Source organism: Protopterus annectens, chromosome 3.part1, assembly GCF_019279795.1.
Source record: "Protopterus annectens isolate FY-2018-M chromosome 3.part1, PAN1.0, whole genome shotgun sequence".
Classification (NCBI taxonomy): Eukaryota; Metazoa; Chordata; order Ceratodontiformes; family Protopteridae; genus Protopterus; species Protopterus annectens.
In genome coordinates this window covers 233,268,473-233,295,790 of record NC_056732.1, presented here as the reverse complement: position 1 = coordinate 233,295,790, position 27,318 = coordinate 233,268,473, and the positions used below count along the sequence as shown (strand labels likewise).

At 40.1% G+C, this 27,318-nt stretch overlaps 1 protein-coding gene across 1 annotated transcript in view; it reads left to right on the top strand.

The window, feature by feature from the left end:
• The window catches only part of LOC122797657 (serine/threonine-protein kinase Nek11-like), a 1,134,678-nt gene that overhangs the window by 94,666 nt on the left and 1,012,694 nt on the right, over positions 1-27,318 (top strand). The window lies entirely within an intron of this gene.

Below are 27,318 nucleotides of genomic sequence, written 5' to 3'. Positions count from 1 at the left end.
CATGATGTGCTGACATAATGCTTTTCATTGGGTTCATATTAAATGATCAAAGACGCATTTGTTCAAATGCGTCTTGATCGAACTTGAAAGCCCGAAAAGGCAAAATAGCCAAACAGCATATAAGCAAATTCTTTCCCTGGGAAAGAAATCGCTTGGCCACTTCTTTTACTTTGCCATTTTTGTGACTGTAGTGTGATATCGGAGTTGGTATATTTAAGTGGGGGGGGGGCACAGCCCCCCACTTTATGTAATGTTTTTTACAATTTTTTTTTTTTTTTTTGGTGGAACAGAGAATTTTTTCCCTTGGAAAAAAATCGCTCTTCTAAGCATTCGAGATTGTAAGCTTTCACTTACATGGGTTTGATAAATCATTGTTCACTTTTTTATGCGTTCAATGATTTAACATAGACCCTTTTCATCATAACAAAGTAATAGAAAATAATAGCTAAAGTGGTGCAGGTGCTAAACACTAACTCAGATTACAATGCAAATCATAGAGACAGGCATGACTATATTGTAGTGAAAATCACATACAATAGCAACTCCCAAACAATGCACATAGCGAAAATATTAGGTGGTGGTCCTGCCTACTCTTATCTCAATGTGGTATTATAATTAAAAAAAAGCAATCTTTCAGGTCAGAGGGCTATGAAAAGGAAGACATAAGTGCATCCCGGAGTCTGATTTACTTCTTCCACTATGAAACAGGGAAGAATAGTAGGAATTACTGGTCACTCTCTCCTTGAAAAAGGAGATAAAACCCTGAGGGTGGGTATTGGGAAGCATACATGGTCGTTTGACTGTCAGCCACGGTGCTGCAGAAGTTAGAGTTATCGCCTCACAGCAAGAGGCTCTTTGGTTCAATTCTTGGCTGGAGCTCCTTCTGTGCGGAGTCTGCTTGTCCTCTCTGCCATTGACTAAACTTTAAAAAGACATGCAGGTAGGTGCGTGAGTGTGTTTGTGTGCCTTCTCTGAAGATTGGGCGCCAGGCTTGCTGTCCATCGGTAAAGTGTCCTGACTTCCTGTAACACACTTAGAAGTTGCAAGAATGACAGGATGTGTGGTTGCCTGCATTTTCTGATGGACATGAAGTCTGAAAACTAAATGTTTGTCATTATTTAGTGTCTTCAATCCTTCAATTCTCAGTAATTTATCCAAAACGATGGACTTTATGAGGAACAGACCAAATTCATGGGACAAAAATCTGGACATTCTGTGAAAAAACTGTACAGTTGAGAGGCATGAGTGAGGTGAGTGCAAACAAAAAAGACTGTATTGCACTGTCTTCCTGACAGCACTTGCTAAGTACTTTATGGCTTTGAAAGCAGGCAAAACACGAGTTTTTTTCCTCTAACTTGTACTACATGGAGCAGATACACTACAAAGAATTATGACTGGGTCTCAGATCCCAACTTATTATTATGTGTTCTCAACATGAATGCCAAGAAATTCACCTCTCAAGTGAATTTCTTGACATCCATGTCTCGAACACATAATAAATCAGTTAGGAGTAGTGACCCAATCAATGTTACACACATGCAAGGAGTGGACATTATATATCCAAGAGTATAGACATTCAGCGATATCCATGTATTCTATAGAATACATCATTTTAAAATGATATTCATCAGTATATAAGAACAGAGAGGCTTAGATGTGTTTGTGCACTGTAGATAAACCGTGCCATTATCCAGTATTACAAGCTAAACAACACTGATAAATGTAAAAAAAAAATAAACGTTATTTATCAAAACTTCCAAATGCAGGATATTAAAAATGCTCTTGGTAAGCTGTGCTATAGTCTTCCACATTTCACCAATTCACACTTTCATTCTCATCAGTTTAGTAGTAGGTAAAGTCGATTTTCATTTATTTATTGTTTTATGTCTCATGCCCAGTAATGTGTTCAGTGTATAAATGCATACTATCTTGACAACAGAGGACAAGGTATTTGGAGTTTCTCTGGTTTTACAATTTCATATATGAGACTGTACTTGGAATAAGCTTCAGAGGTGCTTCCCAACAGATGGAAAATAGCATGAAGTTGTCTCTGACAAGTAAGCCCCATTCCTTGATTTGGGGTCAAAAGATACATGGAATCCACTATGACTCATTAAAATCAAAATCCCTGAAGCATATTGGATGAGTCCGGCTCATCAAAAGACACAAACACCAGCATTTTAAATGTTTTGTTTGGGAACCCCCCCCCCGCCATTTTAGGAACTTCCTTCCCCAAACCCCTCTTACTTATAAATATCTGCTAAATGGTCACAGAACATCAGCAAAACGAGAAAAGAGAAAACATCTCTGTAAAGGTGAAACATAGCTTGCAAACTGTGACATTACAGTAGAGCTGATGCATATATAATTATTTTCTGAGAGTTAATATTTCATTGAGTTTGACTGACATAGCAAGGCTTCCCCAAATGGCGACAAATGGTTGCCAGCCCAAGGAGTTGCTACATTTGTGATTTTTATATTTCATAGAGAATCACTTTTGATATAATGTGTGCTGTTTTATTATTTGGTGAGGTAGAGGACTGTTTTTGGTTGGAGCTGAAGTTCAAAGGTTTTGGCAGATGTGTCTTTTTGTGCTCATGGACTTTCAAGGAGAAAGTTTTGTTTGGAGCTCTAAAACTGTGTTGGGTCTGGAAGTGGGGCAGTGTTACACTTTGTTGCAGCAAGTGACATTTTTATGAATTGTTTGCCCCTGCCATTTACTGGTTTAGGGGCCATTTGGAAGTTGACTGAATATGCAGAATTACTGCAGTGGTCTTTTTTGGAACATTAGTGAATTTGTTTTAGTTCTTTGATACTTCCTTGCTTATGCTAGGACTTAAGGATTTTGTAATAGTGCTTTCTTACACTGCACTCTTCAACATTTTGACATGCCTGCAGGATGTTATTTGCTGGAATTGTCTGTTGCAAATGTATTCCAACTTTTTTCAGGTGTTTTGGTTATTTCTATAATATATCATAAGATATTGCCCAGGATTCAGTAAGGTTCTGTGCAGGAATAGCTTATTCCTGCATGGAAGCATCCATTTAAGAGCAGCACGGCAGCGTGCCATGCATAGTAATGAAGGCGCGCTGCCTCTGCTCCAAAACGGACAAGGAGCATGGACAAGTGCAGGGGGTATGTCTGAGAGCAGAGCTCTCACAATACACATTCCCCTGCACTCAGGAAGTGCCACCTGGCAATTATAATGAGCGAAAATGCTCATAGGAGGCTGCATTCCTCCCAACTGTAGAAATCATCGCAGAATGTCCATATTACACGCCCATACACCACCCCAATTTTCCTGGACAATCACTGGGATGATCTCAGGATAGAAGTCAGTAAATAATGCATACGTTTCAGTGTCAGACTTCAAATCCATCATAAAACGTATATGAAAACAAATCCTGTTACTCTAGCCACTGTCCCAAGTTTACAAGAGCAATAATGAAAATACGTCCGTAGTTGTACCACAATTAGTCAAGCTTTGTCCAGATAGTGTGCCTGAAGAGGTTGAGAGGTATGGGGGGTTGCTAGGATGTCTGTCAAATATGCAGATGCACGCAGGAATCCACAGAAATAAGTGAAACCTGTCCTTTCCAAGAGAAAATAGCCTTAGAGAATTTGTTTTTATCATACAGATTAAATTTAACCATAGGTGCGCGGGTTTGCCCATTGCTTAGCTATGCATACTGTAGCTTAAAGGGCACAAGAAGATAAATAACAAGATACATGCAATTGAAACAGTATTACAATAGTGTAGTGGTCAGAACATTTGCCTTGCGAGCAGTCATTCCAGGCTTGATTCCCACTGTAGTAAATTCCATTTTCCATTTGAAATCACTGTATGAATATTATTCCTGCTGTATAACCTACTAAATAAAATATATTTGTTAACTGGAGTACTACATTTAATGCAGGTGTGAAGTGTCATTGTAATAATGTGGTAAAATACACAGATAAACACAAGTGCCCCATACAGTATATGTACACATGAATCAAGGATACGAAATGAAAGTATAATGTGTAATGAATGATAAAACCATATAGTGTCCAAATCCACCACTTTCCCAAGAACCATGTTTCATTTCTGTCTAAATTAGTGTGGGGGTAAGCGGGAGTAAGCAGTTTTAAGCAGTAGTAAGCAGGTTTAAGCCCGTTTGCATGGGGGTAAGCAATGCGCAGACAGGTTAAGCAATATTGAAGCTAACTCCCTGTAAGCATATTTAACTGGACGTTAGCATTGCTTACCGTCACGCAAACCCTCACAAACCCACTTACAACTGCTTAAAAGTGCCTTAATCACTTTGTATCCAACAGCCTCTGTCCTGCCCAATAACAAAATAAACAGCACTTGCAGGTCATGAACCCAGGACCCTGTACACTATAGTCACAGTAGTTAACCAGTAAGCCATCACAGCAATACATAAGATTGAGGTATCCCCAAACAGATCCTCACTATAACAAAATCACAATTTACATGTGAAAGGAATCTATATACAGTTTTATGTTGTATAACCTACTACATAACATAAATATGTGAACTGGAGTACAGCATTAAGTCCAGATGTGAGGTGTCATTGTAATAAAGTGGTGAAATCCCCCAATAAACACAAGGACCCCATACAGTGTACGTACACATGAATCATGGATACTAAACAAATATATAACATATAATGAATGATAAATCAATGCCAAACAGCAAATAGTCTGCAAATTTAAAATTAAGCAATGCTAAGCATGGCACACCCCTGCTTACTAGGTGTAAGCAATGTGTAGGTCAGCTAAATCAGTTTGCCCATTGGTATACCCCTTTAAGCAATGCCAACCTTAGGTAAGCAGGTTTGCCCATAGCCTAAGATTTTCAAAACCGTTCAATCATGGCAAAGTGTGGGAAATCAGCCCTATTTAAACCCCACAGGTGGGAATACATCTCATAATTGGTTGCAGCTTCCTCCTGCAGGCACTATGGCCGGTGTGGGTAAAGGATTGTGCTTCCAGGCACAATGAGTCCAAAGTCATGGCAGGACTCTTTGTTAAAGAGCATGACCAGAGACTGCTGCAGGGCCAGTACCAGGGTTTCCAATATAAAGCGGAAGCCTAAGACCATCTCGCCCATGACCTCACCAGTGCCACTGGCATCCCTTGAACTGGTGAGCAGGTCAGGCATCACTATGCTGACCTGAAACGGAGGAAGAGGGAGCTCTTGGATCAGTGGATCCAAGAAGCTAGACAGATGTCCCAACCATGTGTATCATTCTACTACCTGTTTAATAATTGCCAGCTCATGTATATTATGGATAGGTATGGCTAAATATTCCTCTTATGTCTTTGACAGCGGCAGACGAGTGGACTGTGAATCGGGAAGCCCATGCCTGTAGGCTGCAGAGGCTGCATTGCGAGGCAGGTTAGTAATAATCATGCATGTATCAAGAAATAAATCTAAAAGTAGTAGAAATTGCCAGTGTAAAACCTGTGTTGTGTATGGCATGTACTGAATAAACCAGACAATATGGCAGGAAGAGTCTCATATAGGTTGTATATAAATAAAAGGTTAACAGCCTGGCAATAAAGATCTAACTTCTGGATTGCTTGTGTTTACACTGGTATCATATGGTAATGTAGTGCTGCATGCTCTTAATAGTATTGTTGTATTAAGCACTGTTACCCACACTGTGCTACATAAATAAAATGTGTAGGAATGTCTGTATACGACTGTTGTAATCACAAGGTCATATTGTACAACTGAGAGAGACTTAGACAGAAAACAGTGAAACGACAGACAACATAATCCAAATAGCACACTCAACTAAGATGTGAAGTGTATTTTTAGCACACACAGCTAAGGCTCGAATCCTGGGAGTGGTAGTAAGCTGTACGCATAATCATACCCCACAACTGTACACATATTGTCAGATAGTCCACATAACTGGTGTAAGTCCCCTGCCTGTTACCCTGTCCCCCTGGTAAATCAGTGGGATGATCCCAGAAATTTAGGCAGCAAATAATGATATACAACTGATTGTCAGACATAACTGTCAGAAATATATCTATAAGAACAAACCTGTCACTCTAAGTGTTATGAGAGTAATAAGCAAAGTATGTCCCAACTCTACCCCATGTTGTGAAGCTATGACCAGAGTGTGTGCAGTAATAGAGTGAGACTTATGTGCATAATAATGTGGAATCTGGTAATATGTGTGGCAACATTCAGGTAGTGTTAACAAACATCCCCCCACAGGTCTGTCAGATACGAAAACTGTGCCTAGAAATAAAAGATTGAAATCCTGGACTGGTACTGTTTAGTCTGGTATTGTATGGCAGCGTTAGTGTTGCAGTATCTCTAAATAATAAGGCATTACTCATCACTTTCATCCACACAGTGCTATATAATAAAATCGCCTAGGAAACCCTGTATAAGAGTGTTGTAATTACAAGTTCAGATTGTAAAACCACAGGAGACTTATAGACAGAATTCAGGAAAACATACACAGCAATATCTATATAGCACACTCAACTGTGATGTACACTGTTTTATTTTTAGCAGACACACCCATGGTTCGAATCCTGGGAGTGGTAGTAAGCTGTATGCAGAATCATACCCTTCAACTGTACAGATCTGTTCAGAATGTCCAGATAATTGGCCCATATCTGCTGCCTGTTACCCTGTCCCCCTGGCATATCAGCATGATAATATCTGACATTTAGGCAGCATTTAATGTCATATAACTGACTGTCAGGCCTGTAAATGTTTGGAAAATGTCTATGAAACAAACCTGTCATTGTAGCAACTCACCAAAGGTTTATGAGGGCAATAGTCAAAATATGTCCCAGTTTCACCTGCATGTTGTCAAGACATGCCCAGAGTGTGTGCAATAAGAGATGGAGAGGTATGTGCATAACATCAACCTGGAATTTGGGAATATGCGTAGAAACAGTCAGGTAGTGTTAACAAGCAATACCTCCACAGGTATACCAGGTAAGAGGTGTATACTGCAGGTAAAACACAGTTCATGTATATAGTTGTCTACATCCATACCACTGTCCAAACTAAGGACATAGGGTAGTGTAATAATACCTGTAAGGTACAGGTCACAGCACTAACTAAGAAATTAATGAGAACTACAGGGATATACAAGTTGTTACTTGACATCTTTCTCTCCCCCCACCATATCTGCAACAATAAACTAAATACACAACTCAGTCGGTATGTGTACAATTAAATCTACTGTTGGGACATATGTACTATTGTTTTATAAATATTAAAATTTGTTTCTATGCATGAGCCATGTTGCAGTACTCCCACACTGATGGCATGCTGCCATCAATGTACCTGCATGCTATTGTAATGGCCACTGTGGTTCCATATATGTATGTGTTCTGTTTGCTATGCAACTGTTCCATATCTGGTGTTTTGGGTTAATGGGAATATCTTTGCATGCTGTTATACCTAATCCTGGAATGTGTTGACTATTACTAACCCACATATGTTTTAAAATTGAAACACCACAGCACATTTGGGAAGGCCGGTCCCAGCAGACCCACCTCTCCCAAATCATCTGGCCATTGCACTGAGCACCAGCATGTCTGTAGCACATCCCGGGACCTCCTTCTCTGTTGGATCTGCACCACTTTTGGGTGGAACTGCCTCAGGGGATGGGGCTTGCCCCCCCCGCCCTGGGACCGGGCGCAGACAGGATACTGTCACCCATCATCAGGTCTGGGGTCTGGTGCATACTGAGCTCCACAGGGAGTTTGAAAATCTGCTATGCCAGCTTGAGGGACACGTGGTGCATCTACAGGGTCAGCCTGCCCCTCCTACCCAGCCCCCACCAGAGCCACCTTTGGGGCTGTGAAGATACAGTGGTGACTGTCCATGGGTGGGACCTCAGTCCCACTGTTTCCACTAGGGGGATCATGGGCTTCTGACTTTCAAACACTCCTCCCCATCCAAGGTGTTTACCCCCCACATTTGTCATATACTGCCCCTGTATGCTGTCTTGTCTGTTATCCTACCCTACCTAACCTACCTCCCCAAATATAGCTACTATCCCTCCCCAACATCCAACTGTCACCTTAAAAAAGGGTAATCTGTTCCCAAAAAAAAAAAATCTCACCCCATACATAGCTGTCCATTTTGTACAAGTCTACTGGACACGTAATCTGGTGCAATTGGCTTCACAACATATTATTGTTGTCCTCACCCCTCTGTCAGGGGTATGAGTGTCCAAATCTACCTCCAAATAAGTGTATATGCACAGCTGTTGCTGTAGATTAAATGGGCGGCTATGGACCTTCCCTACACCCGTCCTGCACATCCTTAGCTATTTTCCCCTACTGTCTTTCCCTCTTTGTGCACCTTTTTCACCACTTTCCTATCAACCCCTTTTCTTTTCTTTTAAACAAATTATTGCGGAGGTAAGCGAGAGTAAGCACTTTTAAGCAGCAGTAAGCTTACTTAAGTAAGTTTAAGCCTGTTTGCGCGGGGGTAAGCAATGCCTACACAGGATAAGCAATCTAGAGGCTAACTGACTGTAAACATATTTAACCAGAAGTTAGCATTGCTTCCTATCATGCAAATCTGCACAAACTGCCTACAAATGCTTAAAAGTGCCTTAATCACTCTGTATTCAACGCCCCTTGTTCTGCCCAGCAAGAAAATAATCAGCCTTTGCAATTCTCAAACCCAGGACCCTGTTCATAGCCAAAGTAATTTACAACTAAGTTATGTCAGATATACATATCCCTGATGTTTTCACAAACATATCATCCAGCACAGTCATTCAACAGTACAGGAAATGTATTTATACGTGTGTGTGTGTGTGTGTGTGTGTGTGTGTGTGTGTGTGTGTGTGTGTGTGTGTGTGTGTGTGTATATATATATATATATATATATATACTATACATATATAAGTAAACTCAAAAGAACGGGCAAAAAACTGAGCTTAACTCAAACAAAATTCAAAACTCCAATTTTATTAGCGCTTTCGGCGAGGTCAGTGCCTCCCCTTCTTCAGACAACAAACCAACAGATTTACAACTAATTTAAACTAGGTTTCAGTGCAATTATTCAATTATGCTATTAAGTCTTTTACTTTCATTAAAAAGACACTGCTTACCAACCAGTTCGTATGTGCCCATAGACTAACATTAACGGAATGCCCGCACTTACAAGGCCTTAGTACATATATATATAATGTAGATATAAATTAATATAACCATCCTAAACAATAAACAATTCTAAAAAATCATGTATATAAAATATATAAAAACATTTAAAATGCATAATCTAATTTCTAAAGTTTAAAAACAAATATATACCGCAGCTTGTTATAACTCTATGTGACTAAAATAATAGTAGTCATAACAGAGTAAATAGTTTTACAATCAATTTAAAACTCATTTGAATGCTATAGCTAGTAAAAAAATAATATTCTATTCTAAAATCGTACAAAAGCACTTTGCAATCATATCCTCACTTGAACATTAAAATAGAGGCAAAAAATTGAAATAGAGACAAAAAATTTATCCTACAATGACCTTTTTTCTTTATTGGTAACCATACAATAATATTCCACAAAACTAATTCATTTATATTTTTGTTGTATCTTATATTTTGTGGAATATTTTATTTACCTACGTAAAGCTAATAGTTTCAATATACTTTTAATGGATACATACTCATTAAGTCTGGGAGGGGTATGGGCCGCCGTTCTTATTTGCCAGAAAATTTCTTCTACTTCAAGTTGTAATTGCCAGGGCCCCCCTCTTATGTCTCCTTGACATTGTTGTAATATTATGAATTTAAACCTATGTTCGGGATATTCAACAATATGTCTAGCTAATGCATTTGTTGTATCTCTTTTGTTAATAGCATACTGATGTTCATAAATACGCTAATTAATTTTCCTCTCCGTTTTGACAATGTAGGACGCAGCACATTGGTCACAGCAAGCTGAATAAATTACTCCTTTAGTTTCACAATTAAATCTGCCATTAACTTGGTACATCCTCTCCCTAATGGTGATTTTATTATCCATCTGTATATATTTACATTGCTGGCATGACCCACATTTGTACATTCCACAAATCCTAAATTGATTAGTTCTTTTTCTTTCAAGTAATGCTTTTAAGTTTGCACCCTTTCTATACGTAAAGTTAGGCTTCTCCCCTAATATTTTGAACAGCCCACTATCCTCCATTATAATATCCTAATTTTTATTCAACGTTTCTTTTATTCTAAAGTGGTCAAGAGAATACGTGCAGAGAAAATTGGTCTTAAAATCATGCTTTTTGTTGCTTGTGACCATATTATGTTGGTTTGCTATGTGTTCAACATTTTGGGTAAAATTGTTCTGTAATTGGGGTTTAAAGTGCCCTATATTACATTTAATGCTAACTTCGGGGATAATATCATCCATCAAAATTTCTGGATACCCTCTCTTCATGAACATAACTCTCAAAAGTTCACATTCACTAGTGAAATCAATGTCATCAGATACCATTCTAGCCGCCCTTACCATCTGCCCTTTAACCACCACTCTCTTTTGATGGTAAGGGTGGCTACTGGTAAAGTGCAATAACGCATTAGAATAAGTTGGTTTATTATAGCTTGTACTTCTAAATCTAAAATTAGTTGTATCCTTCACTAGGTTAATATCCAAAAAGTTGATACTACTGTCCTCTAAACTGTAAGTAAATTCAAGGAAGTTGGTCATCTGAGTAATGTTAGAAATAAAAGTTTTATATACATGATTTCTTAGATTTGTTTACTGTTTAGGATGGTTATATTAATGTATATCTACATTATATATATGTACTAAGATCTTGTAAGTGTGGGTATTCCGTTAATGTTAGTCTATGGGCACATACGAACTGGTTGGTAAGCAGTGTCTTTTTAATGAAAGTAAAAGACTTAATAGCATAATTGAATAATTGCACTGAAACCTAGTATAAATTAGTTGTAAATCTGTTGGTTTGTTTTCTAAAGAAGTGGAGGCACTAACCTCGCCGAAAATACTAATAAAATGCGAGTTTTGAATTTTGTAGTTAAGCTCAATTTTTCGCCCGTTCTTTTGAGTTTACTAGTTTGTTTTATTTGTTGCGAAGTGTTATTCTAGTATTATGGTGAGCGAAACCGGAGCAAACTCACAAGTGTTGTTCTCACAGGACGATCTTATGAATTCGAATAAGGCTGGGTCCCCGGAGGTGTATGCCATTGGGAATTTAACGGCTTTGGTGCAGGTACAGCTCGGTCGTGTAGACAGTTTAACCCAGCGAATGGAACTTTATGTACAAATTGGAAATGGTATTCTTCCAGGGAGACCAGTTCAGCCTGATGTTAATCAGTGAAATTTACCTGGACTAGTTCAACCGTTAGCTGTTGACCATAATATCACTCACCCTAATGAAAAACAACCTGTTCTTACTCCCGTACCACAGCAGCATGGGAGCCAGGGCCGAGATAATAACACGCAAGCTGGAGAAGCATGCTCTTTTCCTACTATGGTTAGCTTCTTAAGTAACAACAACTTCTTTGGGGCTGGAATAGGTGCTGGAGGTACACAGGAACAGAATCAGGTGGTGAGTACCATCACAACTTGGATGAATGACTTTGATTATAAACTTTATAAGTGTAAAACGCTGCAGCTTGTAATAGCATATTTACAAGAATGCATAGACAAAAAGATTATCCCGTTGCGCCAGTGGTGCTACCCAGTAAGATTAGTTGAAAACTCTGTGTTTAATTGGGAACTTTTGTCTTTGTTCGACAAGCAAGGGTTCGAGTTTTTACAGTCATTGATAAATTATTATAAATCTGAAACCAATAACTTGAAAAGTGAACCTGAAATATTAGAGCATGCCATAAAGACTGATAATGAATTTATACGTTATAAATATGAATATGCTAGGATTTTTACTAGCATAGAAGTTTCTATGGCTAAATTGTTGGTGACAAAAAAGAAAAACATAGCTAGAGACTTGCATGAGTACGTAAACAATAAAGCATACCCACGCCTACCTTATAATACACAAAGTGCTGCTAGTCAGCAAAATAACCTTGACATAGATGACGAGGTCATTGGGGAGGGTGTGAATAGCTCTATGCAAGGAGAAGTTACAACTCATATTGCAGAAGCACAACCCCTATGCCGGAATGAAAGACTTAATAATAATAATAATAATAATAATAATAATGCCCACAATAATGGATCATCACAATACCAAGGGGCTAATAATAATGACAATTGGAATAATAGAGTTAATCATCAAGGTTTTCAGAGAAACAACAATCACAATGTGAACAGGAATCAAGGGCAGAGGAGGAACCACCGAACTCAATGGAGGAGATGACAATATACCTCCTGCATCAACCCCAAATACTTACAAGTTCTGAAGGGGACTTTAAGATATACAACTACACAGTTTTAACTATTACGCAGGATATGGTAGACTTTTTTTCTAAAGGGTTATCTTTTGTTCCTGATAGAAGGATGGACATTGTGAGAACCATTGTTGACCTAAAACTCTCTGTGCGTAAATTGAATTTAAACGCACTTATGGGAACAAATTCCTCATTATCGAACTCCTTAAGGGTCTCAAGTTTTTTAACCCACCATTGCATGCATCTTTAAGCTCTTTCAAAAAAATATGCGAAATGGACTTAAGAGCTATTGCAAATGATAAGCATTCTAGAATCAATAATAAGACTAACATTACGAAAAATGAATGGGAATTTTTAAACTTATTGAATGAATGCAACATTAGGGTAATGAAACCCGATAAAGGGGGAGGGCTGGTATTTATGGATCAGAATGAATATAGCAAAAACATGGGTAAATATCTTAATACTAATGCTTACACGCAAGTTAGTATTAATGAAGTGAATATGGCTTATAAAAAAATTAGAGGCACCTTAGATGATTTATTCTTGGAAGGTGTTACTGATATTGATGTACATCAGTATTTAACAATGGCTGCTCCTAGGATACCAGCCCTTTTTGGCTCGCCCAAAATACATAAAAGATGTGTTGACCCCCCCCCCCCCCGTTTAGACCTATTGTAGACGGAAGGGGATCTGTGACTTATGGTTGTGCTAAATTTGTAGACAATATATTAAAGCCCCTGGTCGAACAAGAGTCCCAAATTTGTAGTGACTCGTGGAGTTTTTTTAGAAAACATAAGTAAGTTGAAATACCATGAAAATTTTAGTTTCTTCACAATTGACGTGAAAGACCTTTACACTGTAATCCCCCAAGATTTAGGTCTCGAATGGAATAGGGAATTCATGACTACTAGGCATGTGGATGAGAAAACTATATATTTAGTAGAAACCTTACTTGAAATTGTGTTAACTAATAACTTCATGATTTTTGATGTGCAATTTTTCCTCCAGAATACAGGAGTTGCAATGGGGTCACCTTGTGGCGGTAGTTTCGCCAATTGTATTATGGCCCATTGGGGAAAAAACTTTATTATTTACAAATGGCCTATTTCAGGAAAATGTTTCTTGGTACACTCGATACCAAGATAACATGTTCCTGATTTGGAAGGGAAATAAAGCATTAGTTCCAACTTTTATTTCTAACATTACTCAGATGACCAACTTCCTTGAATTCACTTACAGTTTAGAGGACAGTAGTATCAACTTTTTGGATATTAACCTAGTGAAGGATAAACTCATTTTAGATTTAGAAGTACAATCTATAGAAAACCAACTTATTCTAATGCTTTTTTGCACTTTACCAGTAGCCACCCTTACCATCAAAAGAAAGCGGTGGTTAAAGGGTAGATGGTAAGGGTGGCTAGAATGGTATCTGATGACATTGATTTCACTAGTGAATGTGAACTTTTGAGAGTTATGTTCATCAACAGAGGGTATCCAGAAATTATGGTGGATAATATTATCTCTGAAGTTAGCATTAAACGTAATATAGGGCACTTTAAACCCCTATTACAGAACAATTTTGCCCAAAATGTTGAACACATAACAGACCAACATAATATGGTCACAAGCAACAAAAAGCATGATTTTAAGACCAATTTTCTCTGCACGTATTCTCTTGACCACTTTAGAATAAGAGAAACGTTGAATAAAAATTAGGATATTATAATGGAGGATAGTGGGCTGTTCAAAATATTAGGGGAGAAGCCTAACTTTACGTATAGAAAGGGTGCAAACTTAAAAGCATTACTTGAAAGAAAAAGAACTAATCAATTTAGGATTTGTGGAATGTACAAATGTGGGTCATGCCAGCAATGTAAATATATACAGATGGATAATAAAATCACCATTAGGGAGAGGATGTACCATGTTAATGGCAGATTTAATTGTGAAACTAAAGGAGTAATTTATTCAGCTTGCTGCGACCAATGTGCTGCGTACTACGTTGGCAAAACGGAGAGGAAAATTAATCAGCGTATTTATGAACATCAGTATGCTATTAACAAAAGAGATACAACAAATGCATTAGCTAGACATATTGTTGAGCATCCCAAACATAGGTTTAAATTTATAATATTACAACAATGTCAAGGAGACATAAGTGGGGGGCCCTGGCAATTACAACTTGAAGTAGAAGAAATTTTCTGGCAAATAAGAACGGCGGCCCATACCCCTCCCGGACTTAATGAGTATGTATCCATCAAAAGTATTTTGAAACTATTAGCTTTATGTAGGTAAATAAAATATTCCACAAAATATAAGATACAACAAAAATATAAATGAATTAGTTTTGTGGAATATTATTGTATGGTTACCAATAAAGAAAAAAGGAATTTTTTAACATGTATAGTTAAGGTCATTGTAGGATTAATTTTTTGTCTCTATTTCAATTTTTTGCCTCTATTTTAATATTCAAGTGAGGATATGATTACAAAGTGCTTTTGTTTGATTTTAGAATAGAATATGATTTTTTTACTAGCTATAGTATTCAAATGAGTTTTAAATTGATTGTAAAACTATTTACTCTGTTATGACTACTATTATTTTAGTCGCATAGAGTTATAACAAGCTGTGGTATATATTTGTTTTTAAACTTTAGAAATTAGATTATGCATTTTAAATGTTTTTATATATGTTATATACGTGATTTCTTAGAATTGTTTATTGTTTAGGATGGTTATATTAATTTATATCTACATTATATATATATATATGTACTAAGATCTTGTAAGTGCGGGTATTCTGTTAATGTTAGTCTATGGGCACATACAAACTGGTTGGTAAGCAGTGTCTTTTTAATGAAAGTAAAAGACTTAATAGCATAATTGAATAATTGCACTGAAACCTAGTATAAATTAGTTGTAAATCTGTTGGGTTGTTGTCTGAAGAAGGGGAGGCACTGACCTCGCCGAAAGCGCTAATAAAATTTGAGTTTTGAATTTTGTTTGAGTTAAGCTCAGTTTTTCGCCCGTTCTTTTGAGTTCACTAGTTTGTTTTTTTGTTGCGAACTATACATATATAAATATACACACACACACACACACACACACACACACACACACGCACACACACACACACACACACACTCACACACACATATATATATATATATATATATATATATATATATATATATATATATATATATATATATATATATATCAAATGTATTTATTTATTTATATTTGTTGACCTGGAGTGTCCGACTGGATGTAGGTCCATTTTCAGCGGGAGAAAAGCTCCACAGTTAAAATAAACAGACAGTAGTTACATTGGATTACATAGCGATTAACAATTTACATAGCAATTACTTACAACATATTTACAGATGAAGAACATAGTACATCAGTAGACAACTAGAATCTATCTGTGAAGTACATAACAGACATTAACAAATATTACAATAAGAAGTTCCTGCTGTATAATAAGTACTAGGTTTATGAGCATCTGAGCTTCCTATAATCAAGGTAGTTAGTGGAGTGGAAAGAAAGGTAGTCGGTGGATGGGGTGGCTGATATTAGAGTGGGAGTTGCAAGGGCATAGCCAGCATGTTTTTAGGTGCGCTTTTAGTAAAGTTTTGAAGTGGGTGCATGATGGTATGGAGGTAATTGTGGGTGGGAGGGAGTTCCATAATTTGGCTACGGCGCAAGAGAATAGTGCTTCACCAGCAGAGTTATTGGTTTTAACGATCTGCAATTTTGTTGCTGGTTCTTAGTGGTCTGGTGGTGCGATAGGGTTGGAGTAGATTCTGGAGGGATGGAAGATTTAGTGGATGGTTTACTAGTTTGTAGGCGAGTGAGAGTTGATACCATTGAAGGAGGTGAGGGATATATATATGTATAGATATATATCTATAGATATAAAAGAGAACACAAGAAATACATATATGACCAAATGCACCGTTATGGGGGTGAGAGGGCCCAAGCTAAGTACCTCTTGTAATTATTGATATCACCCCTTCCCCCACAGCCAAACAGATCTGCCTTGCAACACAACACCAACACTTGCAAGTCGCATACCCTGGACCCTACACAACATAGCCACAAGAAGTTAACAGTAATCCATCCCACCTGTATGATGTCAGAAAGGTATCAATAACATATCATGCAGTACTGTCTGGCTACCATAGGGAATATACAATGTGGAAGCAATAAACATTCCAAAGATACATATACACACACACATATATATATATGCAGATATATATATATATATATATATATATATATAGATATATATATATATATATATATATGTTCATAGGTTCATAGGTTCATACTAGGCTATCTGCCCTAGGGCATTTATAAGCCTAGCCAGAGTGTGTTTGGCTTTCACCACCCATTTTAAATTAATTTTGCTATGCCCTTTTTTGGGGTTAGTATACTGTGCCTCTGTCTAACAGTGACACAGAAGTGATACCCGGTGTAAACCTATGATCTCCCATCCACTCATCAAGATTCCTCTTGAAGAGAGTCAATGAGGGACTCTGCCTAACCTGGACTGGGATTTTATTCCAGAGTGAAGGGAGCCTCTGGGTTATGAATCTATCCCTCCAGCATGTCCTGTTTATTTCAGTGCTGAGGTTCAAGTCTCTCGAGCGCGTAGCTCGATGGGATATGGATTTTCTGAGGTGCAGCATGTCCATTAATTCCGGGTTGGACATGGCTTTATACGACAGGCACAGATCACTTCTGAGCAGGCGGTATGCCACTGAGTAGAGCTGGAGTTTCTTTAACCGGGTAGCATATGGCATCTGTTTGAGCCCTTTGATCCTCTTGGTGAGGTACTTTTGGGGTCTTTCCAGTTGCTGCAGGTGTCTGGTAAGGTACATCCCAAAAGGGGCATTGTACTCAATTATGGGCCTGATGAGGGATGAGTAAAGAGGCACGATGACCTCCAGTGATCTAGATGTGAATCCCTTCATGATTAGGCCACGTGGTTGTCAAATGAGAGATTGCTATCAACTTGGGTCCCCAAGTCCCTAATTACTTCTTCTGTACTTAATGGATTGCCACCTATGTGGTAATTTGTGGGCACTTTGTTTTTGCCAAAGGGGATGACTATACACTTTTTGGCATTTAGCTTAAGGCCATGGCTCTGGCACCAGTTGTATGTTTCTATGAGGCCCTTTTGGAGGATGCTTGTGTAGGCTGGAGAGTCGATTATGGCGCCCAGTTTGCAGTCATCTGCGAACTTGGTCAGCCACAGTCCTTCCGTGTTTGCCTGTACCTCCGAGAAATATATACCGAACAAGAGAGGTCCCAGGACTGAGCCTTGTGGGATGCCACTTGTAACTGGTTTGGAGTCTGACATGGCTCCAGCAATTCTAACCATGTGGGTTCTGTCCTTGAGCCAGTTTGCAACCCATCTAGTGACATAGGGGTTTATATTTAAGCCGGTGAGCTTATCTATAATGCCCGAGTGGGGTATTGTATCGAAGGTTTTTGCGAGGTCCAGGTAGGCTGTGTGGACCACCTTCCCCTCGTCAATGGCCTTGGTGACTGTTTCAAAGAAATCGACCAGGTTTAAGAGGCAGGATCTGCCCTTAACAAAGCCGAACTGGGTAGGATCCAGTGTCTGTAGGTCCCCAATATCTTTATTTATGCGGTCCATGATGATCCTTTCCATAGCTTTGCAGACCAAGCTAGTCAGGCTTATGGGGCGATAGTTTCCAGGATCCGTTGAGGCACCACCTTTGTGGAGAGGGACCACTGTTGCTGTACGCCACTCTTTGGGTACATATTCTGTAGGGAGGCTGAGATTGAAAAGTAGTTTTATGTTTGGGTTTAGCTCTTCTTGGAGTTCATGTAGGACGCAGCCCGGGACACCGTCTGGTCCCACTGATGCTGTGTTTTTTGCTTTGGAGAGGGCGGCTCTTACCTGAGCATCTCAGATGTCAGGGGGGCAGCACTCTGCTGGGATAGATATTCGCCCTTTTGGTGGGGAGGGGGGGAGAAGTTTGCACTGAACCTGTCAGCTAGGATGTTGGCAATGTCTGTGGGTTCAGTGTATTTTTTGTCATTTTGGACTAATCCTGAGCATATCTGGGAATTCCCACCCAGGTTCCTAACATAACTAAAGAAAGTCTTGTGATTATCCTTAGTGTCCTGTCCAATTTTTCTCTCGAAGCTGGCCTTAGATGATTTTATGAGTGCCTGTAGCTTTTTGCTAATACTGATCAGAGATGCCTTCCCTTTTTGGGATTTTGCTCTATCATGTAGTAGCTTCCCCCTTCTATTGTATAGTTTGTTTATGGCTGGGGTCCACCAGACAGGACGTCTGCCTTTGGAGGATTGGGTCTTGGTTTTATTTGGGATTGCATGATCCATGCATTCCTGAAGGTGTTCATAGAATGCGTTTATAAAGGATTCTGTGGTCTGGGCCGTATTCTCCACAGGCCCGGGGGCTTTGAAGGATTCCACCACGGTTTTGAGGAGTGTGAAATTTGCTTTAATGAAGTTTTTCACTGTGGTTTTCTGGGCAGGGGGTGGGGTCAGGATGTGAATATCCAGTGAGATCAGTTTATGGTCTGATCTTACTAGTGAGGGATACACTTCTGGTCTGGAGTATAGAGTCCCCATATTGGTGATGATCAGGTCCAGTATGTTTTCCCCTCTTGTGGGAGTGGTCACAAGTTGTTCCATAGCATTTGAGTTTATAAATTCTAGGAACCTTTGGGCTAGGGTGTTGGAGCTAGAGTAATGCTCCCTGTCTATGCTTGGGTAGTTGAAGTTGCCCAATATAATGGTGTTTGGAGAGACCTTCATATTTTCCAGTGTTCTCAGGAAGGCTGAGTGGGGTTCCTGGGTTTGGGAGGGTGGTCTGTAGCAGGCTGTAAACTGGAAGGCAGTTTTACCCACTGTTAGTTGCACATGGATAGTCTCTGATGCTTCGTGCTGTGCCACCAACCTGGAGGTGTGGGTATCTTTGACAAATATTGATACTCCCCCTCCTTTTGTGGTTCCCTCCAAGTTTTGGGGCTGAAAAGCATGGTATGAGTTATAACCTGGCAGTGCTAGGGTGCTCTCGGGAGCCTTGAACCAGGTTTCTGTTACTGCACATATATCAATGTTCTCCATGCTAAGGAGAGTTTCGAGTGCGTGCATCTTGAGGTTTAGACTTCTGGCGTTGACTAGCATTACTCTTAGTTTTTTATCCCTTGTGATACCTATGGAGGTGGGTTTGTCTTTTGAGCCTTTCCTAAAAAAAGGCACTATGGGGGTAGCAAGAGCCTTTGCCAATATCCGAAAGCCCAGGGGTGACAGGTACAAGCCGTCCCTAGCGAAGCATCGTGGCTTGTCGAGCATGTCAGCCCAGGCTGACAGGCATTGGATCCCCTTTGAATGACACCAATACTTAAGCCAATTGCTGAAATTGATCATCTTGTCTTCATGTTGTGGCATCATTCTTGATGAGGGTAAGATGCTACTCAAGGTCAGGGTCATACAGGCCTGGGCTACATGCTCAGAGAGCTCCTCTATGTCTCTTTTCATGTAGTCCAGGGAGGTACTTCTCAGGTCATTCACACCAGCATAGACAATGACTGAGTCATATTTGTACTTGCCTTGTAGTGACCTGAGTGCGTGTGTTATGTGGCGGATCCTAGCGCCCGACAGGCAGCTCACCGTGACCTTCTCCTTGTTCAGCCTGGTGAGCGGGACATCAGTGTGCCTGATGATAGAGTCACCTATTACAAGTGTATCAGGTGTGTTGTTTAGCCTTAAGGGTTGTGACTGTTCGGCACACTGGCTTTGTGAGCTATTTGTTGCACTTGTTTTGTTTTGGGGTAGCGGTTGCTTGGGTGTCTGCTTTGGAGGTCTCTCCTGCTTAGGCAGATTTTTATTTAGAGCCTCCGAGTATATTTTTGTGTGTTTATGTGTTTGGTTTGCTGTCGTGGTAGGTCTATGTGAGACTGGAATTGTAGTGAGTGTGGTTTCCTTCTCCTCCTGACTGGTTATGCCAGTACTGAGTTGAGAGAGCTTAGCCTCCAGTTTGGCTATATGGTTGCATCTCTCACATGTGTTGGAATTTTTTGGGAGGAGTAGAGGGTTGTCTGTGTACATGAGGCAGTTGTAACATTGCCTCAAGATTCCCAGATTCACCAGCTGGACCAGAGAGGAGATTGACAACTGACCTTTTGACATGCTAGAATAGTATTGGGAATTCCTTTATAATTGAAAAAAGGGCCAATGGGGAACAAGGTACTCAAGGGGAGTTTGTGAGGGTGTAGTGCTTTTAATTTTTTAGTGCTGACTTAGTGAGCAAGTGCCAGGTAACTTAAATGCAATGTGTTACAGGTAACTTAAATGCAAAAACGACAAACAGTACCTTTCTTTCAAGTGAAACAAGGAAATAAGTACAGTAAGCAATGCAGATATCACTAGGGATCCACAGAAGTGCTGAAAAGCCACGTTTTAGGTGGAATTAGCGTTTCAGAGAAATAACAAGCAAACAAACAACAAGCATACAAACAAAGCTAGATTCAGCAGGCCTGGATCTAGTCTATGCTACAGCAAACAAGGTGTTCCAATTTCAGTAAGAAACAGTTCAAATATGCAGGCACTATAAGCCTTTAACCAGAAATTCCCAGCTCAGAAGGGCAGAGTCCAGCCTCTCCTCCCACAAGAGTGCAGACCACAAACCTTCTTAATGTAAAATAACTGGCCTGAAGCCCAAGTGCTTAAACCAGAACTAATACGCTTTTAGAATACCAGACATTGAGCCCTCAGTCAGCAGTTCCCAACTTAGAAGGATGTAAGCTACCTGTCCTGCCACCACAGTGCAGGCCACAAACCTTCCTAATGTAAAACAACTGGTCTGAAGCCCAAGTGCTTAATCCAAAAGAAGTATATACACATACACACCCATAGATATGTATAGGAAGATACATATTTAGAGGGTGCACAGTATATTGAACAGCCAGTATTCCTACAGTTGCCACCTTTTAAAATGGACAGTGTATGATTCACTCATACAAAAGACAATTATTGCATGAAACATATACCCACAGAGAAGTCAAAGGATATGACACCACACACAGGTTTGCATACATAAGAAATGTTTATTTGTGTACTATTACAGTTGTATATGCCATGTCATATATCCGTTAGGTGTTTGAAATACATACTAACTGAGTAATGCAACTCAAGTAGATCATTTTATACAGTAATCCAAACGCATAACATATGTAGCTGTCCAGGCCAAGGCCTTCAAGTAGTATAACACTGAAGAAAGACTGGGCCAGAGGATAACAGTCAATCAACAGTAAGTAATGCAGATGTATAGCTCAGCAGCTTCCAATTACACTCTGTACTCAACCCCTAGGGAGAAAAGAATTAAGTTGCCACAATGAGGATGTATCTGTTACGTAAATATTGTGGGAAAAAATTTCCAGGGAATTGTTATGGCTAGGCTTGCATAGACCTTAGGGCCGATAGCCTAGTACCAACCTATGAACCTATAACAATGCTTAACTGAAAACATCACTATCACACTGACAAACAGAACAGTCTGTATGACAGTAAGCACTAGGCCACCAATGTTCCCAAGGTGAAATGTATGCAAATGTACAGCCATATACCATAATGCATCTTACTACTGATATCCTTCATATGTTGTAACAGCCTAGGTTATATATGGTTCATGCCCCTCCCCCCTAGATTGACTTACAGGGTCATATAACACTGTTACATATACTAAACTCTGGACTGCAGAAGGGCACACATGTTTTGTCCAGCTGTAGCCCACATATATAAGGACCTACCCCACAATATGTGTGGGGACGAAAACATCACTGGAATGATGGCAGGAATGGCAGCATGACATAATCGCAGGGCACTACATAACAACCTTTTACTGCATGTCATGTGGACAAAGCCTGGTATATAGGTGGAGGACAGAGGCTGGAACACAGGGCCATATTTGCAATAGTGTTGTTTTACACAGAGAAAGTTGCTGGTGTTACAGGATAGTTTGCAACATACACTTAGTCAGGAATATGAAGTCAGAAGCACAAATGGATGTAGCCATTTACTGATAGCACTCAACAGACACAATGCCAGTGATATATCTGACACAAGACCTGTGTGGTAGATAGACAAAACATAACAGGCAATCCTCGGGCCATCATGTGGATAGGTCCACAGTTGAGAGCTATGCAGACAGACTGCATTCCATGCCAAACTAGTATGTGTAGCTGGCCTGAGTCTGCAAGTCCTCTTGTAAGAGGTATTGCTACCTGCTGTCTGTATCACTGCTGCCCACACACAGGAAGGATGTCCTCCATACAGGAAAGGTAAAGGGACCACACCCACATGATGTAGGAATTTATAGCGGTAGGTTGTAATGATAGTGGTAATTGGAAGTACTACACAGCAGGCTGCATGCAAGTAGCAAGTGGTGGACACTGATTGGTGCAGCTGCATCACCTGATCATGTGCATCATCTACAAAATCCATGCTGCAATCTATTCAAAGCAGCTTAATCCATTTAGTGGAGAGAGACCAAGACAGATGGAGAGGGAGAGAGAAATAAATAAAAAAAATACAACAAACAAACAAACGCACATCCATCCAGCCATCCACACAGCAAACTGTATCCAGAAGAGACATCATTCCCAAAACAGGTATGTGAAGCATATATGTATGTAATTGAATGTAGTACCTGGTCCATAATAATGGGATAGATGATGTGGAATGACTTATATGTGCCATCAGATGTTGTTATAATGATGTCCAGCTGAACAACTGCTATGGACAATATTGTCTGTCCCTGTGGGCAGTGGGCCATACCTATCAATTGTGCAGATCAACACTGACTGACAAGATGTAAGCCATCATAAGTGTGTATTGTGTATGGCAAGACATGTATATTAGTGTGGCCAATAGCTGGTGGTGGAAGTGATGCCATTATGATGGACACGTGGGTTCCAGTGCCCACCACTTGCAGGACAGTCATGTTAATGTGTAATGTAGCATGCACAAATGCCATAGGTCTGTAATAGGCTTACCTGCAATCTGTCCCTATATATACCCCCCTAATGTTAGGCTGTGTCCACATGTGGTACCTGTCTGTGTTGTAGCAAGGTAGAACAGTGCACCTGTGCAGAAAGGAGAGTTAGAGAGTGTAGAACTGATGTCTGAATGCGCCCCACATATATATATATATATATATATATATATATATATATATATATATATATATATATACATATATGTCTACAGATATACAGACACTTATATGTATATATATATATATATATATATATATATATGTATATAAACTATATATATATATATATATATATATATATATATATATATAAATATATATATATATCTATATATATATATATATATATATATATATATATATATATATATATATATATATATATATATATATATATATATATATATATATATATATATATATATATATATATATATGTGTGTGTGTGTGTGTATGCCTACATATAGAAACACACACACACACACACACACACACACACACACACACACACACACACACACACACACACACACACACACAGTTATATAAATACATGTCCCCTACTACTGAATGACAGTGCTGCATGATATGTGTGAGGGGACATCACACATATCAATACACACACACATATATATATATATATATATATATATATATATATATATACATATATATATATACAGCAGTAAGTGTGTGCAAAATTGTCGGGTATGTCAGATGTGAACCCCGTGTTGGGAACACATTCCCCTTGTTTGTGAAGGTGGGACTGATAATTTGGGGAAGGATATCAGGTATATTTGTGGAGTTAGGTTGGGTTGGATGATAGAGAAGACAGCATACAGGGATGGTATATGACACATGCGGTGTGTAAACACCCTGGATGGGAAGTGTCTGTGATGTGGAAGCCCATGAGCCCCCATATGGAAACAATGGGACCAAGATCCCCACACATGGGCAGTCACAACATCAGTTTCGCGGCCCTGAAGGTGCCTGGGCTGGGAGCTGAGCAGGAGGAGCATGCAGACCTTGTGAGTGTGTACCAAGGGCCTCAAGGTGCTGTAGCACATCTCCCAAATCACTGTGGAACTCCCTTTGCACCAGACCCTAGACCTGACTTCGTGTGAAACGATCCTGTCTGTGTGTGCTCCGGGTGGAGGGGGGGGTGAACACCATTCCCTGAGGTGGTTCCACCTGAAGGTAGTGCAGGACCAGTAGATTAGGAGGCCCCAGGGTGGGCTCCACATGTGATATGGCTTGGTAACATGGTCAGATGAGGTGGGAGATGTGGTTCTGCTGGAAACTGCTATTGTGTCACTGTTGTAGAACATATGTGGGTAGTCATAGTCCACACATTCCCGGATCATATCCAACAGCATGCATAGATATCCTCATTAACACAAAACAACAGATGTGCAGCAGTCACATAGCGAACAGAACACATGCATATATGGAACCATAGTGGCCCTTACAATGGCATGCAGGTGACATTGTCCATAACAGGCCACCAATGATAGTGTCCCCATAGGGAATATGACTACAAACACATAGTGTTGTACATTACGATATATGTCCGAATGCTAGGTCTTCTGTAGACATACCTGTTGAGTTGTGTGATCAGATTGTTGTTGCAGATATGGTAGGGGGGACAGAGATGTGTATTAACAACTATGATAACCTTGCAGTATGAGGTCCTCAGACCTGTTTCCATCTTTATGTCTTTCAGGCAGTATGTCGAGGGAACGCTTGGCCATTTATACAGCAGACGAGAATTATATCATCATCTCACACCTGGTGCAGCACTACCACATGTTGTTTGGTCGAACAGCCCATGATCTGCATGAGTGGACCATTCTGTGGAATGATCTTGTCCACAGGGTAAATGATGTTGGCCTGCATAACCACAGTTATGAGCAGGTCCGACATCAATGCACCGATCTACTTCGCCATGCCCGTCGGCATGGTGCTGCAGTTAGGGGGGACCACCTTGCAACAGGGGGGGTCATGCCATCCAGCCCCCCCTGACACATATTGAGGAGCTCCTTGCCAGCCTCGGAGCACCTGCCCGCCCACAAACACAACACCTGGTAGGGACCATAGTGGAGGTGGATGCTTCCCACACAATGGCAGAGGAGTGTGCAGGTAAGGCCTTAGGCACATCAGTAGACCACTGTTACATATCCATCAGCATCTGTACAGTTAGATCATACATATATGAGATGAAATATATATAGTCTGTTGCTTCTTCATAGTAATAAACAGATGTGCATAATCTGTAGTATTGTAGGCTTGTACTATTGATGTACTGTAATGCTGCACTCACCCTGTACCAATGCCACAACTGTGGCTACTGACATCACATCTCTCACACACTTATGTAGGTCCCTCTGGTATACCTCCAGGGCAGCATCCTGTAGCTGGTGAGTATGGTGTTTGTTCAGGTTTGCCAATACACCAATCATGTTATGGCCATAATATATTCCATGCACACATTTAACACACCTACCCATAATGCATGCTGTACATGTTCATGTATTGTTGCTGTTAACTGCACTGCATCACAGTGGTCACAATGATGGTGTATCTGAAGGGTATGTCAGACTCCTGCAATATAACTAACATCCTGTCATTGCAAAATCTGTGCACAGAGATGGACATAATGGTGGGACAAATGGCCTACAGTAGGGACATGTCTGAAATATCACCCTTATACAGTGCTACAACAGTGTATATACCAGTATTACAATGGCAACTGTTACAGATCTACACTACGGCATATCACAATACTGCAGTCCACAACCCTTACAACCTGCAATGTGATGCTAACATGAGCAATGAGTGTGTAATATGGAATCCTATGTTAAGACAGCAAATATGGGTAATACATACCTTCACAAACACTGGAAACATATGTGTGCAGGCACTCCAGATAAAATATAGTGGAAGCAGCTGTTGAGGTACTGACAGCATGCATTATTCATGAGTATGGACCTTCCAGCAAGTACATGTCCCCAGTATCACACCAAGAAATGGTCTGCTGTCCAAGACGTTTGGCCATCAAATGTGCCCACTTACCTGCAACAGAGGCAGGTGTGTCTTGCATGCATCTTACATGCCATGGCATGGACCCCATACCCAACAGGTAGCATCCAGGGGTTGGACGTGCAGCCATACCTCATCATTGCATATACCATGGCAAACAGTGCAGACTGTCATGTATGTGGTGAGGATGTATGGGATAGGAATAATGTAGACAATAAACAGATGGCCATCCAAGACAGATGATGTTACATGTAGCAAACCGGTCATGCAGGCTGCCTAGTAACATGCCACAACACTGAGGGAGTTGCAGGAATGTCTAGCAAGTACTAGCTGTGCAGTACCCATGTCAGCAATTGCCTGGACTCTGCATACGTGTGGCCCATGGGTTAGGATAATCAGATGGGACAGTTGTATCACAGGAAACATCAACCAGGCCTCTCTACAGGTAGCATATGCATAACAGAAAGGGTCTCAAAAGGCATGCATTGCAATGTGTACTGGTGTACTAAGACCATGTTGGAAACCTACAGACAGTATCAAGTAAGCTACATGTGCTGCACAACCAACACCTCACCCCACCTCATGCCCACCTACCCTCTATACATTGCCAGTGCCAATGTACACCTGTATGTTTGCCATTCATTAGCTGGAAGTAGGCTGGTACACATGGTGTTCAGTGTTTGGGACACTGCAAAATGACACATGTGTAGGCCATAGTTGTCAAGCATCTGTAAAAAAGGCTGAGGGTGGGGTGGGGGTGTCATCATGACACAACAGTGCACTGAAGCAGGTATCCAAAGGGTGATATGAATGGCTGTATCTGCAC